This window comes from Cryptomeria japonica, chromosome 10, assembly GCF_030272615.1.
Source record: "Cryptomeria japonica chromosome 10, Sugi_1.0, whole genome shotgun sequence".
NCBI lineage: Eukaryota > Viridiplantae > Streptophyta > Pinopsida > Cupressales > Cupressaceae > Cryptomeria > Cryptomeria japonica.
The window spans coordinates 50,172,657-50,189,199 of NC_081414.1; the positions used below are offsets into that span (position 1 = coordinate 50,172,657).

Below are 16,543 nucleotides of genomic sequence, written 5' to 3' on the forward strand. Positions count from 1 at the left end.
TAAAAAATAACATGAAATGGTGGTCGCAGGCTAGAAATAAAAGTGCTAGTAGAGCCAAATAAGGCAGGCGATATGGACTGAGGCTCTAGTCTAGATCATAGTTGAGAGTGTCAATTCTTTTAACATTCTTCTTGACCACCTTGAAAGGGCCAATACAAAATTTGTTGATGCCCTCAAGATAATGACCTAATGTTGAGAGGGCCCAGTTGAACAATCTGATATAGAAGCTAGGTATAGTACTCCTAACATCTGTAATCAACAATCTTTTGAGTAGACAGAACATTGGTAAGGCTGTCTGCCTGAAGAATAGCTGGCTCTCCACATTGGGGCAAGAATATGAGGTATGCCATGCCAAATAGCTAATATTAGAATTGATATTAGAATATGTTCTTTTTGTGCTAGTAATTATTGATATTTTGAAGTTATTATTGTAGTTGATGATTTGAAAAAGTCAAAAAGATTGTCTTATACTGATTCAACCCCCCTCTCAGTACAATCTTGTGCTCATCAGCTACTTGCATAGGAACACTATCTTATAGATCTATGAACATTTGCATTAATGATTGCTGCATTAATGAGCACTTCACACCCCTAGTGGCAAATGGCTGCTTCACATTTCCTTAAAGAATAATGATCCCGTAGACACTTCTTAATGGTGAAAAGAAAGCTACTCTTTCTCTCTCTCGTTAGCTTGTATTCAAGGATGAAGTACTTGATTGAAATAGTGATGATCCATAAAAATTTGATTAATGTCTTTTTGACTAGGAGGGGAAATGTGTTATAGACAATCTGCACTAAATTTTAGTGCGAACAGATTTCCACAATCCATGTAACTATCTTTTCAGTGCTCAACACAACACCAAATGCCACATTTCCACCACTCAGCTTGAGGTTAAGAGCTGGTATGAGCAGGGACAATCTGAAAATCACTTGGCAATGCTGATATAAGATGTAACAGGTCTGAGATATCAAAGGACACACATGATTGCAGGTCTTAACAGCCACCAAACTCAACAAAACACCCTTTTAACCAACAAAGTCCACATCAGAAAACCAAATGATAGTTTTGGATATACCCAGTGCCACCAAACAGCACAAAAAACCAAATAAAGTGGGGGTGATTCATGCCCAGGAGTCTCACATCAGGTCTGAGTATGTACAACCTGTACTAGGGCCATACTTTCCAGCAGCATAGAACTGTCTAGTGCAAAAAGGCATAGTCTTCAATCTCAGCAACCAAAACAAACCCCAAACACACCCATGCGCAAGTACAACAGGCTTCCAAAGGATTGGTATGACCAAGCATAGATTCTCACCAAATGCCTACCAAGTACCCCAAACAAACTCTGTAAAATGATCATCAATCAAACCCAAAAAAATATCTGCAACTAGAAAACATCAAATACCTTCATCACGAAACCCCCAAAACTGAAAACTCTTCTTGAAGCTTAATGGTGGTTCTTGAATGAAATCACACTGAATCCAGTTAGGGTTTGTCTTTCAAATCCACAAGCAGAAGAATTTTTGTCCTCTAAAGATCAAGGAAGAACTCTTAGGTTCAATCCAACTACATTTTATTATCAAATCAATAACTTTTATAACTTTTCTACAGGGAATTCGCAACTTAAAAATTATAATAATAACTTTTCCCTCATAAATGACCTTTTTTGAAATAATATTAAAAGTTCATGTGCAAAGGCCCCTTTAACTAGGTGTCCAATTTTTAAAATACTTTATCACCTTTCCAACAAGCTATTTTTTTTTTAGACTGCAAGGATCAGGTATAGCACCCCCCTATAAACTGCAGTGCGCTGGGTAAACTTTTTAATGTGATCGGTGACGCTGACGCAACACATCCTCCGGTACCACGTGGGCTAGGGGGAGAATAGACCTTGTGACCTCATGCTTCACCACTGGAAGCTCTCACCAATCGAGCTAGGCCCCCAGCCCCATCTTTCCCACAAGCTATTATACTAAGATGTTCTTTTAATTTTTTCTTGACATCAAACAACAATTTTGAAATATTAATCAGTTAATCAATAAATCACCCAATTTGTGGAAAGCAGTGAAATTTAATGGGAATCATAATCAAACTCTGATCACATTAGGATGATATTGAAGATGTAGGATGATGATCAGAGCTAATTGAGTAACTCAATAAAAATAGACGTGCTCTCCAAGAAGTTTGGAGAAGACCCCAGAAGTCCAAAAGCACTTTTGAAAGTGTCATAGCAATCCATATTGCCAACTGGGCTCATTGCCAAAAATAGAAATCCTAAGTACTGAATCTGCATCCTCCAAGAAGTTTAGAGTTCTCTCTAGCACACGTAGAAGATGTGTAATGTCCCGCCGTCCTAGCCAGTTCAATATTCAGGGTTAGTTTATTAACAAATCCTCGTAGACTAATGATACGGATAGAGGACACTTGATTTGGTGATTATTCTCTTGTTTCAGATGGCACTCTAGAGTAAACTCAGTGGCATCAGTTAACTATTATATTATCACCAAGTTGCCAGTTTAAAAGTACATTAAAATCAAGCAAAACACTTGCTAAAAGTGACTTAAGTCTAATGAGAGAGTGAGGTGCTTTCTTGCTAGCCACCCTTGAGGAGAGAGAATGAGTTCACTTGAGGATATAAGTGAAGGATTTTTAAAAGACTAATTTTTCTCAAAAATTAAAAGCATAATAATAAGATATTTTAAGGAGGGGAAAGGAAATCATGGTTAGGGCGCACCTCTTGAAAAGTATATGAAGGCAACTTGTGAGAGGGTGGAGACATGTATGGTTATTATTAATTTCACCTTATCTCCTTGAGGATCTTATTGGACTGAGTTTGAGGTGCTTGTGAAGACGGAAACTTTCACTGGTGGACACACTTGCTGTTGTGAGAGAAAGCAAGCTGATTCTTTCTAACTGGTTATCACCTAAACGGCGAGACCAACCCAAAGTGTGAGAGGATATTTCAATACAAGGATGTCATTTGGGCTTCAAGAAATCAGATAGGAAACTTGTTTGCTGGTTATGGCTGGGAGAGCTGTCTGCTAGGGAGGCCTACCCCTCTCTAGGTTGTTTTTGGGCTTAAAAAGGGCATATGAATGAGTTTTCAGCCTTGGCATAGAGCCCCCCATCAGCATCAGCAATTTTTGGTAGTTATATAGCAGATTCGAAAGAGATTTGGGCTTTTTCTGAGTGAGCAGCCTGTGTGTAAGGTCGCCCCTCATTGGGACTGCTTGAAAGTAAGGTATCATCATCTAGTTCTAGATTTTGAATGGTTACGTATGCAAAAAACCTTGACAGCAGTTTGAAATCAGTTTGGAGACAGTTCACAGAAGATTAATAAGGTTTCTTGAGAGTTTATGACAAAATTCTGGGTGAGCTGCTTGCTGGTTGGGCCACACTTTTATAAAAGATTCTGGGTTTTGAAGACATCCATTTTGTGCCATTCCAAGGGGGTTCGGCTGCAATAGATACAAGCTTGGTTTTGAGCACATAGTCCCCATTTTCTTAATGGTTTGAGTGTTCAAGAAGCTGCTGCAGTCACTTGGTTGAGTGATGTGATTGGCTGCCTAATAAATTAGATTTGAAGGGGCCCTTCCAAATCAACCCCTACTTCAAGATTCTAAGACATAGGCCAAAACGGGTATGTCCCTTTAGTTGTATTTATGAACCCAGAGTTGTTAAGGTGAAATCGGCAGTTGTTACAGTCTGATTTTATATCAGATTTGAAAGCTTTGTAATCAGATCTTGATAGTAGTAAGACAGTTTATTTAGAATTAAGTTATGATATCTCTTGATTGCAATTTAGGGGTTTTGTTGCTATTGTTGTTTATGTATTGGAAAGCACTCAAAAACATCAAACAAATAAACAACAAACCATTATGCAACTTATGTTTAGCTCTGAAAGAACATAAAATATCGAAATATGGTATTATTAATCTAAAGTAAACAAGCAGGTTGCAGTTACAGTGTTCCACCTGGGGTGGGACATTACAAGATGACAGGAAAAATTGGAAATTGGCCAAAAGCTCACGAAACAATATTGCTAAAGAATGGGGACATTACAAACTTGGGGAGAGATTCTAATCTTTGCATTGTGTTGCAGCTCTATAGTTAGTTTACAATGCCTATCATTATGTTTCAATAATATTGTTTATTCAATTATGTGTTAATTGTTTGTTGGCTTCAAGTAGTTATAAGCGTCGGGTAGTATAAGCATCAGCTAGTTGACAATTGTGTTCCTCGCAACAGTAGGGTCTTTTAAATAGATTGTGTATTGTGAAGGAAAGTAGGATCATATAGTTGGATCAACTCCTATTTGTGGTCTTCTTCGAATAATAATTTCATGTGCAAAGAAAGATATGTTTTACTTCTATATTTTTTATGCATAGTCATCTCTATTATTAATTCATGTATTCATTTTATCAAGTAGAGAAGTAACCATTTGGTGTCGTTGCCTGAAGAGAGATTGGTTCAGATATAAGCGATTCATGCCCTTAGATCTCAATAAAGGCAAGAAAATGCCTCAAGGTGGTCAAGACCATGAGATTAGGCATTTATAAGGATCATCAGGCAAATGAAATGAAGGACAAGAAACATTTAAGGAAAATACAACCATATGATTCCCAAGTCGAAGCCCCTCGCGAGAATGCAATTAAGTTGCAAAGTCAAGACAACTTTCTCTAAACAAGGGAAGTTGGGAGGTGAAGTCATGGTCCTTAATACAATTGTATTATAGTAGCCTTTGGGGCATTGAAAGGTTGTTAATCGAAGGAGAAGTTGAGACAATGGTGTATAAAAGAAAATTTGAAGGTGAAACAAGTGTGCAAAAGGCTGAAGCTAAGGGAAGAATTGAAGATTCCTACATGGCCGAGAGTGCGAGAGAAGCACCTAAACATTCAAATCAAAACTCCCTAGCAAGCAGATTCCAAGCGCTAGGTTTGCACCATAATAAAATGATGGTAAGCCTTAGTGATGAAAAGAAAAAGTTGCCCAATTTTAGAGGTAATCTATCAAAGAATCCTATTAGGCACTGTAAGACTTGCGAGACAATCTGAAGAGCAAATGGGTAAGATGATAAAGTGATTTGGCTACATATTTTCCAACCACCTTGCTCAGTGTAGTTTAACTAGTATACAAAAATTGATCAAGTCTCCTTAAATACATGGGAGATATTAAAGAAAGCCTTCAAAGAAGATTATAAATTGCTTCGTGATAATAATGAAATAGTAGCAAATATTTACAATACAAAACAAGGTAAGCATGAAAATGTTCAAGCTTATAATTGTACCCTTAAAGAAGTACTGGTAAAATTGGAAACAGATACGGCTAATAGTCTAAAAGAGTGATGGTTCATTAGGTTTTCTTCCGTCGTTAAGAAAAAGGATAAAGGTTGTTTACCCTCTCGGGTGAATAACTTAAAGTACACAGATAACGCAGAATAATAATGCCATAGATATCAGATGCAATATATGAGATGTTATTCCATTCCTAATTGTTCCCGGTCACAAGTTACATTCGGAAGTATATAAAAATACTGAGGGGGTGCGAGCGCCAACCGTCGCACCGCAACGACCACCCCTCGGTTGCCAACTAACCAAAACAATTACACATAATTAACTAGTCTTATGTTTGTGTACAATAATGCCGCTACCAAAGGTAGTATTGCCCTCATCGTATTTTGAAGCCTATAATTGGGCAATGGACATAGAAAGTTAAGATAAAATGTTGTTTTGCAATAAAGAAAAACAAAGAAAGATGGAAGTTTAGATGACAACAATGACAATGAATCGGGAACAATACAAGCACTCTAGAGGGATATGCTTCGAATGATGAAAGAATTGAAGGTGGAGAAAGAAACCAACAAAAAACAATCAAAGAGTGCAAACTTGAAGGGCACACAAAAGGTGATTGTCCTAGAAAGATGTTTTGTGAGATGTACTATGTTATTGGTCATTCAATAAAGGACTGCCTATACAATTTCAAGAGTAGAAGTACACAAGTACTCTTTATGCAGGGAGAGTGATCCACTCCATCGAAACCACATAATGCATCTCTAGGTAGTTATCGAAATCAATGAGGGGGAAATCAAATACAAAACAATACCAAAGGATGTCCTATCATACAATAAAGATAATGTAGCAAATGTTGACACTTTGCAAGAGACTACCAAAACAAGCAAAACAAAGTAAAATTATTGTGCAAATGGTGTGGACCTGGAGACCGTGAAGCCATGGGATATCTAAAGCAAAAGGCTAGTATCAACCTAATTGATGTTGACAGGAAAAATGAAGTTCTAACCATCGCCTGTGCCCAAGCAAAGAAAGCTATGTACCCAAATCCACATGCACAAAAAGAAAGGCTTCGTGAAGCAAGGGCCAAAGTGGAGAATGTTATGGATTGCGAACACCGCCACTCAAATGCAAACACAAGTACGGTAACAAATCAATTACAATCTAGGAAAAATATTACATGGCAAGTACTTCAAACTACCATACTAGTTAAAGTAGTAGATTTATTACAAAGTATTCTTGAACTTTGAAATGCTATTGTAGGAGAATGAGATGGTGCATGCTATGAACTAATTGGAATCTAGTGAGAGTGAAGATCCAATAACTCAATCTCCATAATCGGGCAACCAAGTGATTGATTCAATTTTATTGACAGTTAAGACGATAAAGAAACCAATGGTGGTGAACATGGAGATCCTTGGAAGGATTCTCATGAATACAATTGTTGATGATGGCTCTGGCATGAACGTACTTTCGGAAGACACTTGAAGAAGTCTTGACAAGACTACCATTTCCCCTCCAACTTTTTAACTGGTGGGTGCAAATCAATAAGGTATTAAGGTACTTGGAATTTAAATGGACAAAAAGTAATTATTGGAACCCAAGCATTTTTGTTGAACTTTGTGGTCATTTCATTAAGGAAAAAAGCATACTATGCATTATTGGGTTAGGGTTGGTTTGTAGTAGCCAGAGTCGATTAGAATTGGAAAATAAATAAATCTCAATTGAGAACAAGGGCTGGAAATATATAATTGATTTGAAGAATCAAGTAGTTAGTGAGGAAGCATCTTTCTCGGATTCATAAGACTTTGATTATGGATAAGAATGGACGGAGAATTTGGGTTCAATGGAACCAAACAACGAAGGAATTCTAGAGTTACGGTCATGTTCGGAGGATGAAACAAATTTTCCCTATTGCCTATTTCATTGACAAATGGAGGATTTTAATGTATTTTCATTGACTTGTAATTTTTTCTAAGCTACAACTCTTAGTGAAGAGCAATGGATGAAAGCATGCAAAATTATAGACTGTATATTGAAGAGTGCTAAGAGCAAAATATTTGACGTGAAGCATTGTAATATCTCTTTTTTTTTATGAATAAGTGTGTCAACATTCTATTAATTAGAAAATATAATACAAATTCAGCAAAAAAATGGGTGGATACTAGATCACAGCCCGAGAGTCAAAAAAGGCAAAGCCCGAAGTTTAGCAATACATAGTAATAAATTAAAATGTAAAAAATAAAAGTAAAATATAATATATTGAAAAATTAATTAAGTTAAATGAATGGTCAAAAGGCATGAAATGAAGACTAGTGACTCCCTCAAACATGAGATATGAAAGGGAGATTATTTCATTTGAGAAGGACATCTTGGTGGAAATGTTGTCATTGATGTCAAAGGTGCGAAGATGAAGTTGTCATTGATGTCAAAGTGAATAGAGGAGATTGAGAAAATTGTCATTAACATCAAAGACATGGAAGATTGAAGGAGGAGTGTCACACGGGTATTATATGTGATGTGTGATCTTGCACATAATTATACGAGGAAAGTTCTTGGAGTTAGTTTTGCAAAGGAAAAGCAATCGAGAATTAACATGAATATAAAGATAGCACTAGAAATTAAAAAGTGCAAAAATAGAAAAAGACAGAAAAAAAGAAGGCGGCCATTAATTTAAGAAAGGTTATTAACAAAAGGTGATGACTTTCTAAAGAATCATATCTTTTCTTAGAGACGCCTCTCTTCATGAAGACATGAAGATATAAAATAAAATAAGAAATGTATGGAGAGTGTGTGATAAGGAATAAGAGATAAGTGAGGAATAAAACAAGTAAAATAAAATGACCATTCGTATGGTTATGCATTTTAAAGAGTTGCATCTTTTCATGAAGGCATGAAGATATGAAAGGGAGTAAGATTTTGTGAAAAGAGTGAGTTGTATATGAAAGAAAATATCATTCATACACCAGCCAATGTGGTGTGGAAGACAAGTAGATAATCAGATATTCACCAGCAGATTGTCGTAAAGAGAATATAGTAGAAGATTAGTCATAAAGAGCACATAATCAACACATATGCAAGCTTTAGCAAATAAGGACACCAAGGAACAAAAGTTTAAGTGAAAACCCAAATGGGAAAAACCACAGCAATAAATGCTTATATCTGAATATCTTCTTTTACAATGATTGTAGGTACCAACCTACTAGAGGCACCAACCGCTAAGTATGAAGCACCAACTTCACAAAGATGAAGCACCAACTCCACCAAAAAGAGGCACCAACCTTAAATACAGAATTTTGCTATAATTTTCTTCCACAAATCTGTCAAAACTTGGTCATAAATCTGCTATAAGATGATCACAATCTTCTTTTACCTCTTGTTGTCACTTCCTCATATATTCCTCCTCAAATCTGATATAATATTCTCATTGACAGCCCTCTTACAATCAGATGTATATAATGATTGTCTTTAAAGCACACATACACACTCCACACACTTGCACTTCCTGCCACATCTACAAAATGATTTTGATCTCCCTTTATATCTTTCATATAACCTTTCATAGAAAGGTTGTGACTTTTCAATGTAAAGACAACCATTGATTGGTTATGACTTTCCTTTAATCGCTTTGACTTTTAATTAGAATTGTTTGCTTTCAAATCATAATCGGATCTCTTCACTTAATTCTCTAAACTGCTTCTTATGAGAAGAAACATTAAACAAATCACAGCTTTTGAGAGATGTTAGTCTCTATCATAAGTCACACGATTTGGTGCATCCTTTTAGTAAACACAATCGCATCACTTTGAATAGTCATATTAACTACCAATCAGATCTCACCTCTCCATGTGTCACTGTTTTATTATAAGAAGCGCTTCTCTTAAAGAGTTAACCCCTTTCAGAAATCACACCTTTCCTTCTCTTAATAGTCAAACTCTGTATATTATGTATCCTTTGAATAATCAAAACAAACTATTAGTTTGCTGTCTAAAATTGCTTGACCAACTGAATCACACCATATGAGTCTTCTTTAGCACTTGCTTCATATTAGTGATCTTCTGCTGCATTAATATACAGATTGCTGCACCATATATTTAGACTATAATGATGAAGTTGCTGTCATAAACACTTTACTCAATCACCACTCCATTGTCTTTAAACTGAGGTTGCTGCTCTCTCATAATCAATGACAGTGTTTATACCGTAGTGCTTGACATCAATGACAATCTTTCAACAAGTCAAAGGCAGATTTTGTGCGGGAGACCTAAGAGAAATTTTAGAGCATACTTTCAAGCATATTGGAGCAGATCTAAATCAGATTAAAGGGCAGATCTAAAGGAATTAAATCAGACCTTGTAAGCAGATCTGAGGAAGGTTAATAACTTATAAGCAGATGCTTGAAGGAGATTTAAATGTATATACCAGCAGTCTTGTGTGAAGAAGACATAAAAACAAGTCTACAGAAGATTCAAGGAGATTTATAAAGACAAAATAAAAAATAAAAAGCAAAAAGCTACATATATGAAGAGGTGTTTTATTTAGAAAAAGTTATATGAGATCATTGAAGATATAAAAGGCATTTGAGAAGTGATGAAATAGGTGTGGAGAAAATTATAGAGTTAATTTGCAGATTGGATGAAGAGATTGTAAGAAATCCTATGGGAGATTTGCAATCAGATTTATGAAGTATTTATGGCAGATGTGTGAAGAAGTATTTATGCAGATTTGTGAATAGGGTTTCATGCAAAGAAGAAGATTTTGGAGCAAAATTATGAAGCATAATGGAGAGAGTTTTATGAGAGGTGTGTGTTGGAGTAAATTATTTACTGATATTGCCTAAGTTTAACTTAGGCATCTCATATTCCTAGGTGTTAGGTAAGGTTTTATTATTTACCTGCATTTAGTATTTTGTGCCAATAGCTGGCAGTTAGTTGTACCTACCCTCAGTTGTACCTACCCTCACATCTCATCAGTGCTCTCATAACCCCTCTTTGCTTTATAAGTAAAGCACTTGTAAATTACTATTCATTTCAATACAATTTCATCTTCTAGTGAAATATTTCTCTCTCCCATGAAGGTTATTTTGCAAGTTGCAGGTTCTAGAGTGGAGTCTATACTCCAACATGGTATCATTTGGAGAATGAACTAACGAGCCTTGATCCTAGACACTTTGATCGTATCTAGGACTTCTTTGTGGGCAACAATTCTGCCAAGTAGATAAATAATGTTTTGAATAGGAATAGTTGACAATGTAATGAATAATTGCCCCCGGGTAGTTGGTAGTTGCCGACAGTTGGCACTCTTAATCAACCGCCGAGCAATATATATTTTTGGATTGTATTGGGAGATATGTTGTACACACATTGCATATTGGAAATAAAGGTATATCATTCTGCCATGTGTTGATGTTACTTCCGATTACTGTGCTGATTATGTTTACTGTTACATTCTTGTTTACTCTGTATAGTTAAAGAACATTTCCATAGGGAGTAAACATTTTGGCGTTGTTGCCAGTTCAAACCTGAAGATCCGATAGTGCCTGAGAGTGGCAACAGGTAGGATGGCAAAATAATCGGCCGACCGTTTGAACAACAAGTACTAGTAATAGAAAGTGACAGCGATGAAGAAACACTGGAAGATCGATTGATGCAAGACTTGGTAAACGTATAGGAAGTTTTGATCAATCAATACGTGCGGAGGGAAGCTTGGGAGAGAGCTGTCCCTCAGAGCATGGTACGTGATGAACTCTCAATTAATCACATGGTCTTCGATCTTCTCAAGAGTATTCCAAGGCTGTTGGCACGAAATTATGTTTTCAAGAGTAGTGATGGTGTGAGAAAGGGTGTGACTGTTCTATATATATATATAGTAAAGATTATTCCAAGCAAACAATGCATCAAGAAATCAAGCAACCTATCAATCAACAAAGATCGAACCAAGCAATTTATCAATCACCAAGGATCAAATCAACAAAGTAGACAACCAAGCCATCAAATCATCATCAATCATCAATTCATCTTGGAATCAGCATATCAATTCAAGTATCAATCATACAAGAATTTCAATCAACTAAAAAATTCATTTCTTTCAAGTATCAATCTCAGAAATTCATTCAGCAATAAATAAAAATCAGAAATCATTCAATTATCAATCCATAAAAGCATCAAATCAGCAATAATCTAGCAAAAACATCAAGTAATTAGTTTGTAATTGAAGGTACTATCTTGCAAATAGGAAGGATGAAATCCCTTCCAAGTCCATGAGAATTGAAAGGACGAAAACCCTTTAATGCTCATGCCGAGTTTGGACGAAAATTCAGATCTTGGTCAAGGAGAACGAAAAACCACCAAGTTGGGCTAAGAGTTGGAAGAACAAGAACCCTATCATGTTCATTGGCAGGCCAAGGACGAAACCCTTGGTATTGTCATTGTTGAGTTAGGACGAAAGCCTCCAATTCAACAAATTTGTAAATATTTTCAGAGAATTCACAATTTGATTAATTTTGAGTATTGTGCTATGATTTATTGATCTGAATATAATCATAAATTCTTAATCTTTGATAAAACTATTATCAATTTTGAGTAAATACTATTGTTTTAAGCCAAAATCTAGGAATATCCCAAAAAGGGACATTACAAGCATACAGATATTGGTCAAGCCAAATCAACTTCATAGAAAATTTACAGAAAAGAAAAGGAAAATTAGAAAATAAAGAAATGATGGAAAACTTAGCAATTAATAATATTTATATTAGAGGAAATAAACATTATTAATATAAACATTAATACTGACTATAATTAGTGTCATCACACATTAATATTAATATTATTAATTGCTAATATAATTAACTAATGTTAATATTATTAATATTAATGTTTAACATTAATCTTTAAGGGTAGGAGTGGTTTCCTCTAAGAGCTCCAGTTTGCTAGGTCTTCCTCTAATATAAACATTATTAATTGCAGCTTAGAGAAGTAAGTGTTGAGATCCCAATAATCTCAACACTAGGATCAATGCGAGGAGATGACATGACTATAAATTATCAGAATTATTCATATGATAAGTGTTGATATCATAGGAAGATGTAGCTCATTTTCTTGGTCTGATAGTATAGTTGGCAGGTAGCAGTGGTTTCCTCTAAGAGCTCCAGTTTGCTAGGTAAATATAAACAGTAAGTCAATAATGTTTATATTAATAATAATGTTACAAAACACACCCAGATGTTACAAACATTAATAATATAAACATTAATAATGACTATAATTAGTTTGGTAAGAAGCAATAAGTTTGTTTTCATATAAACCTAGCAATTAATAATGTTTATATTAGCAATTAATTAATAATGTTTATAATGTTTATATTATTAAGAAGAAATAATGCTTGCTGGTAGCTGGTTTTTTAGGGTTGCTAGACGGTAAGTATAATTGCTTTTTGGCTAGGTAAGTTTATTTCTTCTAAGCTAAATTGTTGGTAAACAGTAAGTATAATTGCTTTATGGCTAGGTAAGTTTATTTTTTAAGTTAAATTGAAGGTTTTGGTTGGTTTTAGGTTTTTGAAGGGTGAAGATTTTATGCTTTGCAGGTAGGTGTCTTGACAAGAGGTGGGGTTAAGGCTTTGAGCGATGAATTGTGCACATTTTATATTTTCATAAATGGTTTTTGTTGTATTTGTGGTGACTATTTTGAGGTTTGCTGATTCTTTAGCTGTTTTCTGGAGGGCTGAAAGATTCAGCGAACGGGTGAAAGAGGATTTGCTTATAGGTGCTCCATAATGGCAAGATTCCTCTAAGAGCTCCAGTTTGCTAGGTCTTCCTCTAATATAAACATTATTAATTGCAGCTCAGAGAAGCAAGTGTTGAGATCACAATAATCTCAACACTAGGATCAATGCTAGGAGATGACATGACTATAAATTATCAGAATTATTCATATGATAAGTGTTGATATCATAGGAAGATGTAGCTCATTTTCTTGGTCTGATAGTATAGTTGGCAGGTAGCAGTGATTTCCTCTAAGAGCTCCAGTTTGCCAGCTAAATATAAACAGTAAGTTAATAATGTTTATATTAATAATAATGTTACAAAACACACCCAGATGTTACAAACATTATTAATATAAACATTAATAATGACTATAATTAGTGTGGTAAGACGCAATAAGGTTGTTTTCATATAAACCTAGCAATTAATAATGTTTATATTAGCAATATAAACAGTAATATTATAGTCATTATTAATAATATTAATTAATAATAAATAATATTAGCAATGTTTATATTTACTGTTTATGTTTATGTTAAACCTTATTGGTGGTATTCAACATTATTAATGTTTATATTATTAATTATAAACATTATTAATTAATTGCTAATATAAACCTAGCAATTAATAATGTTTATACAATGTATTCAACTTTAATAATGTTTATATTATTAATGTTTAGCAATTAATAATGTTTATATTAGCAATATAAACATTAATATTATAGTCATTATTAATAATATTTATTACTAATAAATAATATTAGCAATGTTTATATTTACTGTTTATGTTTATGTTAAACCTTATTGGTGGTATTCAACATTATTAATGTTTATATTATTAATTATAAATATTACTAATTAATTGCTAATATAAACCTAACAATTAATAATGTTTATATAATGTATTCAACTTTAATAATGTTTATATTATTAATGTTTAGCAATTAATAATGTTTATATTAGCAATATAAACAGTAATATTATAGTCATTATTAATAATATCAATTAATAATAAACAATATTAGCAATGTTTATATTTACTGTTTCTGTTTATGTTAAACCTTATTGGTGGTATTCAACATTATTAATGTTTATATTATTAATTATAGACATTATTAATCAATTGCTAATATAAACCTAGCAATTAATAATGTTTATATAATGTATTCAACTTTGAAAAGGGATGATGATATGAGATGTCAGTAAGGGTGATAGTAAATGATAATATATATGCATGTATATATAAAGAGATTAGAGCTAGAAAACAGGAATATAAATGGATATATATATGGACAAATAAATAGAATATGTAATGTATACAAGAATATCAACACATAAACATTAATCCTGGAGTAATGTTTATATTAGAGGAAGACCTAGCAAACTGGAGCTCTTAGAGGAAACATGAATGAAATTATCAGATCCCAATAATCTCAACACATGTAAAGCACATCAAATACAAGCCTTTTCAGTTTGCTAGGTCTTCCTCTGATATAAACATTATTAATTTGGGAATCAGGACAGTCATGGGCAAGGTAAAACAACTCTTCCACCAGGAATTCGTAACGCTCTTGATTTTCTTGTGTCTGAAGTAGAGAAGCAAGTGTTGCCGTGGCGTCTGCTGCTTTGTTGTCATTTCTTAGAATTTGCTCAAAAGTGATTTCTACAAAATACTTTTTGAAATCATATTCAGCAATTGAAAGAGAACATAATAAAAGGCTTGACTACACAGTCCAACTGTATCACACAACAAGAAAAGAAATACATTGTATTACAGCCTTATCTTAGTTTGTCGCATATGACAAGCATTCTCTTATCTCAGTGTGTCACATACAACAAGCATTCTCTCCCCCAATTCAACAACATCATAGCATATGATGTTGGCTGGCAAAGAGAGTAAAATACATTGTACGACAACTAACATCATATAGAAGTATAAAGTACTCTCAATAGAGGGAATAAAACATTTATTTCCCTCCCACTTTCATGGCCTTTACAAGTGGTACAATTGAAGATTTCATTCATCCAAATCACTGGAATGTCTAGTGTATGGCGAGGGCACAATATTTCCACCATATGTGTTGTATCAGTCGGTAACATACGACATCCTAGCACCATGTGACATTGAAGTCTCAGGTGGCCTCACCATCTCACCTACTACATCGTATGGCAAGTGCCTACTATGTACATCTTATGACAAAGGCAATTGATTATTTAGCATATGAGGAATTCACAAGTTTGCAACGAACTCCTGTTCTTTACTCCTACAATGTATATAATAAAAAATCTTCATCGTACAATGTTGGTGTGCATTCAATTTCTAACATATGATGTGCAAAATTTTCTTCCTTGTGAAATGTTGGCTTGCAATCAATTCTCATCGTACAACATGAGCAATCTTCTTCATCGCTAGCAAACCATCTTACTCCTACAACTCCCTTGCATTCTCATCATATGGGCTGTCCACAATTATTTTGTTTGGTTATATGGGAGACATCTAGCACAATCTCAACATCACCAATCTAATTCCTACATTTTACAAACTAATCATTTTAAATTTTGTGTTGTGCGTTCATACATTCGGCCAACCGATCATTACAATTGTTTGGTGAAAATAAATTGGGCCAAGCAAGTTAAATACTACATTTGAAAGGTTTAGCAAGCATATATAACAATATTTTTTTCTTTCTTCAAATTCATGTAAATGATATGCTTCATGAAGATCTGTGTGGTTTTGAAGGTCTTAATTTGAGTTTGGTAGTAGTGCCTCTTGACCCCATTGGGGGCGCTACTCCAAACCCCCCCCCACAAGGGGCGTTGCCCCTTGAACCCATTGAAGGCATTTCCTCTAACCCCCACGACATTCATTTGATTTGCCAAGTATGCTACAAGTCGAAGTTTGCAAGGTACTCTTCCAAGTTTTTGTACAAGTCTTCGTCTACAATATAGTTACCAGTCTTCCCTAATATAACTTGATGTTTACTTGTTGTCTAGAATACTTTTTCTTTTGGGGGGATGATGTAGTTAGTGTACAATGCCTATTATATTTCAATAATACTAGCTATTTGATTTTTAATGAAGTGTTTGTCGACGTGTTGGGTAGTTATAAGCATTGGTTGCTTGACAATTTTGTTCCTCTTGGCAACTATCAAGTCGTTTAAATAGATTGTGTATTGTCAATGAAAGTAGGATGATCTAGTTGGATCAACTTGGATCCTTGGCTAACCATTTCTGGTCTTCTTCTGTAATGATTTAATGTGTGAGTAAAGATATAACTCCTATATTTGGTATGCATTATCATCCCAATTATTAATTCATCCATTCATTGTATCAAATATTAACAAGTTCCTCTCTTGACACTAAAGGCTATGCCTGTGGCTTTAACTCAACCAAATCAATGACCTCTAATTTGTTGTCAAGCATTCTTGTGCAAAGCTGAATGTTGTATTGTATTTTATAATAATAATTGCATTTGAATATTTGATATTGATAG

General features: G+C 34.4%; 1 protein-coding gene across 2 annotated transcripts in view; it reads left to right on the plus strand.

Moving 5' to 3' along the window:
• LOC131029556 (uncharacterized) overlaps positions 1-16,543 on the plus strand; it is a 185,003-nt gene that overhangs the window by 77,774 nt on the left and 90,686 nt on the right. The window lies entirely within an intron of this gene.